The sequence below is a fragment of the Trichoplusia ni genome, chromosome 1 (assembly GCF_003590095.1).
Source record: "Trichoplusia ni isolate ovarian cell line Hi5 chromosome 1, tn1, whole genome shotgun sequence".
NCBI lineage: Eukaryota > Metazoa > Arthropoda > Insecta > Lepidoptera > Noctuidae > Trichoplusia > Trichoplusia ni.
Window position 1 is genome coordinate 18,093,537 of NC_039478.1, and position 6,137 is coordinate 18,099,673.

Sequence of the window (6,137 nt, forward strand, 5' to 3'; positions counted from 1 at the left end):
AGAACACGAAAGTATGGATGTGTGTGTAGTAGAGGTTTGCGTGTGTGTGCTTGGCGCGTCGAGTTGAATATCGAGGAGGCGAAACACCGGCTAGTTATACGCTATAGCCTCACTCGGCTGCCGGCCTTGCTGCGAGGAGATTGTGTGTCGCTTTGTTTTTTAGCAGCTGCAGATATCGAAGCCAGACGGTCAACATTCCAGAGGCGGCGGATTATGGCGCGAAGCAGAAATACCTGGGCGATTCTGATGAATTGCCGCGTATTATTTATTTACTGGTCGTCTACACAGCAAACAATTAGTGTTTGTGAGGTCTTGCAGCTGTACCTAAAGGTGTATGGATACCTTAAGGAAGATCAGGGACCCTAGAGTCAGATACGTTTTATAGTTAAATATTCTTAGTTATTTATTTTGTATGACTTCAAAGCGTGTTTTGAAACATACGATTAATTATTATTTAATACCTTAGGTAAGCAAATCGGTACCTATTCCTTGAATGTTTTTATGGTCATATTTTTAGACATAATTTCCGATACCTACATTCCTTAATCAGCTGTCATTTTCTTGATGATTAAATTCTCATTAAAGGAGATTCGATACCTTCACGTTATAATTTAATTAACTTTCACACTTTATTCGTCCTACATAATTAATTAAGAAATTACTTGTGAGAGTAAATCAGAAAACAATCAGGATAAATAAATTTATGATCCCATAATTCTTACGTCCTACCGACCGATTACTTTAATATAAATAATTATTTAGCAACAAGCGTTGTAGGTAGGTACTTACTACATTAATTGATAATAACTGTGTCTTAACACCTGAATATACGGAAGCATTTAAATATTTATAAAAATGTACACTGTAGGGTAATTAGCACAATTTGTTAACATAGCAACTAAATAAGGCCGGTTCGTAATATTCGCACAAGTCTTATCTAAAAGTCCAGCGGGTTGATATTTTAAAACTAGGGTTCAGTTAGCGACCAATGGGGGTTGTGAAATTGTTTTGTTGTACGCGTATTGTTAGCATACGCAAGGTTGGGAACAAATAGGTAATCCCGCATAACCAACCCCACAGTCCCGCTATAAGGTTCAACGACCCCGCATTCCTGGCGTTGCATTCTCGTAGAAATAAAAATCCGCATCGACTTTGCAATCCTTACGACTAATAAAACTCTTTTCTTCTCTTTCCTTTATGAATTAAACTATAAAATGCGGAGGGATTTAATTTCGTTCGATTTTAATAGCCATTTCTCGATTGGCTCATCCATCATGTATCAACGAGGAATTGCACTTCTCAATAATAAATACATACGTATATTAAGTAATAAATATTAGCGTCCGAGTTCGCGCGCCGTGTAATTTATAAGTTTTTCAATTATAATGTTTAAAACATCGCAAGTGTAATATATCCCACTCCTTATTATAATTATTTATTGCAGTATTTTTATAAATATTTATAACAATACAGCACATCATATCCCTATATGGAAAGGCAATTTATACCGAGCGTCACCGTTATAAAATGGAGTCTTAATAAATTCAATTTGTAAGATTGACGTCTCGGATCTTTTGTTAAAAAATTAGATCAAGCTCGCCCCAATAACTGTAACCCTTTACACGTTCGGCCCTTCAATTAATTTCACATTCATTCATCCCTTTTCGTGTAAAAAATAGATAAGCAGGAAGTATAGAACGTGTACTTCCTAACGTAAGCTAGCTAGGGTTGTCAAACAATGCCACTTAACCCACAATTTTACAATTTCCCCTGTTCGTGTAAAAAATATTCAAATTTGCGCCCTATGGTCTCCGCTATAGATTTTAACCCTTTGTACGTTGTATTAAAGGGGTAACATCAAAACCCGATATAATCCAGGCCTCAGTCAAACTCATTTGTCTACGGTCGGTGACTGTCACGTTTTTACGACATGTCACTTCATTATTTTGACAAGTGGAACTGTCCCGGTGATCAAAGTGTACGGCAGGTTAGATACAAACGTTTTATTAACACAAGTTGTTTTCATACGTTTTGGTTGAACTTAATTACGCGTATCATGTTGTTTTAGACATATAACTTGAATAATAGTTTCGATTATTATGTAAATATTTTTGCACAGAGAAAATATCACAGTATCTATATTAATTTCATGTATGTAGGTATATATTTCCTAAAAATAAATACTTACAGGACAGTCACATTTTAAAGTTAGAAATACTCACGTATGGTATACGATTTTATCAAAGTTCGTTAAGTCGCGGGTTAAATGAAACAATGTACAGTAATGAAAAAGCGATTACTTAATTATTTTTCCTAATGGGCCTTGGTCCAATAATATAATAATTAACTTCTACTTACCATTAAATCATTAACAGTTGAGGTGTTAAAAGAAATATGGAAAGGTGTTGATAGTTAACTAATTAATTAGTTAACTGTTACTAGATACGGCTTACAGGGGCAAACGTCGGATAACTTGTATTCCAAGAATTCAGTTGTTGGGACCCAGGTATGCGTCACATTCCATACCGAAATTTCTCATAAGCCCTATGTAAACCCTTCGAAAATCCACATCACACATTTCCCCATACCTCAACCATTAAGACAAGTATACACCAGAAGTGACAGTTAAATATTTAAATAATAAAAAAGCAAACAAAATTCGTTCGAGTCACATGTCATTAAAAACACAAAATATTAAATACAAAAGATGTGTCATCCCTAATAAATAGTTTCGTACGTGCGTATGCGCAGGGTGGCACCTATTTGTCACAACAGGAACAGAGATTATCCTCATTATGTGTTAGAAAGTGTCGTTAATCCCCTTTTTATTTGGTTAAACATTATTCCTAATGCATATTCTCGATGTGCAGTCTTTTGAGTAGGGGCTTATTATTTTTTTGTCTGTCCGATTGACCGATAGCAATGAATGTAAACATATTTATGAACGTGATTACGCTCAAGGGCTATTGAGTGAAGGGTGTGATAAGAAAAGATCTGTGAATAAGTAAGTACGTAAATGATTTATTAAAAGGCTTAGGAAGTAATAATTATATTTTTAATATTATTATATCTTCGTTTTATGTTTAGATATTTATTTTTAGTACGAAGTTTTTTCTCTAAAACTTTTGAGTCAAAAACAAATAATGTGGCGTTCGAGTATAACTTTTATACCCAGTTCAACAAAATTTCTGCGTTTAATATTATTTCTAATAAAATTATTAACTTAAAAAACTATCAACTATTTATTTAAAAAAATAGTAATAACGTAATAATTCAACAGTTTTAGTTTATACAACTTATAAATATACATACAAACATTTTAAAGAAAGGTAACTTCCTATTTGTATGTCAATCTTTCCCCGTTTGTCACATTGTTAACCCTTCGAGAGGCGCACCTACAAAATTGCACCTTGCGTATATTCCCACGACCAAACCAGGGTATAGGAATACAGGATAGATATCTTAAATTACAAATATCAGTGGCTTTTGTAATTCTGTTGGCTGCAGCTGCGATTTCTGAACAATTGAGTAAATTTAGAAAAAAAAAAACGGAATTGTAACAATTTGTTGCGAATCCAAATCTTGGGTCGTTTGTGAATTCTTGGGGTGATTGCGAATTTTATTTGTGATGGAAGGGAGAAGAATAGAGATTTCTATGGGTAATTTTGACCAATGCTTGGATGTCGTTAAGTCTCAAGTCCAACAAATTGTGTATTTTTTTAAATATTTATTATAATTATTCTGGCTTATTTTGGTATTTTGAAGAATACTTTGATGTTTTGAAAACCCTACTCTATAAAAATCATGGTAGACTCATACATTTTTCCATGGTTCACTTTTTTGGCATTTTGTTGCACATTTCCTCAAGATACTGATGCCTCAAAGATCCCGCAAAAATAATTAACAACAAATGTACCTATAACATAAATTTCTAAAGAAAATATTATAATTACGCTCATTGGCAAAACACAATTGCTGGGCAGGTAGTGTAATAAGTTTTTGTTGAATTTCGTTTCATAATGAACTTTTGCAAAAAGGTTTTTAACACTATTCAATGAAGTGAAACAAGCTGCGGATTATTTTTTCTTTGTTATTTTTTTTTCGTATATTTGTGCAGGTAAACCCGTGTTAAGAAAGCTGTATTAAGAATTTCTTAGAAATGCGAATAGATTATAAGGTAAATAGTATTTCTTTTGTTTTATTCCTTTACTGTACTTAAATTGCAGTTTGTAGTAAGATTTGGTGTGGGTAATACCTTAGTGTCAAACAGGAGTACGGTCCAAGTATCGTAAAACAAATCCTGTTAAAAATTATGGATCAAGTCAAAGAAATAGAAAACAAATTACACTTACAATTTTTTTTTAAATTCAACTTGAAATAGAAGAAGTTTATTATGACGACCTCCGTGGTCGAGTGGCGTACGCACCGGTTTCAAGGTGTCGCTAGCTCTGAGGTCCCGGGTTCGATCCCCGGTCGGGTCAATGTAAAAATTCACATTTGTACATTGTCTCGGGTCTGGGTGTTTGTGGTACCTTCGTTGTATCTGAATTCCATAACACAAGTGCATTAGCAACTTACTTTGGGTTCAGAACAATGTATGTGATGTTGTCCGCATTATTATAAATCCGCCTCTAGAAAGCTCTTACCAAAGAAGTTTCCTTTTGAAAGTGTGGATACATCGAGAAATAAATAAAACATGGTTGCAAAGACCGGAAAATATGTAAGAAAAAGCAAGTCAGTAACAGAGTTCTTTCGTAATCATAACATTTTATATTGCATTCAACACATCAGTAATCTTTAAAACCTGAACTTTATTCCTAACTGAAACACTAATTACAACCGAAATCCATAAAAACAATGCTGGATAAACCCACTTTTAAACGACACGACCGGTTGCTAAGGAAATATCCTGTCATTTATACAAGATTCCGTTGAGCCTAATTAAATAACATAGTACTATCAGCAACAGCGGCTTTCACAGCGAAATTAAAAAAAAAACTGCACAAAAAAAATCATTTTGATGATTTACTGTTCGATATAAAAAGAGGCTGGACACATAACATCACACATAATATGTCACAAAAATACTGGCATATTGTATTTTTTTCCTTTTTTACTTCGTAAAATAAAGAAAAATCATTGTATGGAGTTTAATACTTGTATTACAGGGGTTTCATAGACATACAGAGTCATACCCAAAATCAGAACAAGTGTTCTTGGATCCTATAAACGCATGTTCCACGCGGGAATCTAACCCGCGACACATCAAATATCCGATCAGTTTTCGAAATAGATTGTCTTAATTTCTATTTTTGCTACCGTACTAGTAGAACTTATTGTTATTAGGCATTAATAATAATTCGTGGACAGGAAAATAATAGAATTTTGTACTATTTTTAGGTTTAATTGAGTATTGTTGGGAATATAAGGCATGATTAGTTTTGCACGTGATAAATGTACGGTTGTTATTATGTGATTGTAAAATGCGACTTCTATGCATTGTTGTATATTTTTATTATTTTTCCTTTGTCCTTAATAAAATATAAGATTGTCGTTGATTCATTTCAAAATCTCTAAATAAAATGATATAAAAAATCTTAGCCAAAAAAAAATCGACTGTCAATTTACGGCCGCTTTCTATATTCGATCCCGAATCTAAGATTCCGATCAATCCAGATTTTTCTCAATCCCTCGATTGAGCTTGAATCTGCATTTCTTTAATCGATCTCGTCTCGAAATCTATCGAAAAAAAACGGATAGATCGCCCTGCTAAACGTTTTGTTTTACGCATGTGCCGAAAAAGTACTTCAGCGATTATTAATGTGTAAAATGGTGGCTATTTTCTTAAAGCTTATCTATTTTATGTATAATCACTAGAAATTGCACAAAATAAAAAATAAAAGATTGGGAAGTCGTAGCGGTAAATACTATAATTCTACCTGAAAATTAGAAAAAGCATAAACGACAATAAACGTTTATTGATGAGCAACGGAACGTCAGTCAATCGAAAAGTTGTCAGTCAGTTTGACATTAACATAATATATTTTAAAATCGCAAGTTTATTTGTTGTTTGTTTTTCCGATGTCTCAGCTATAGAATAGAATACAGCGGTAATATTCGAGCGCATTCAGAATAAG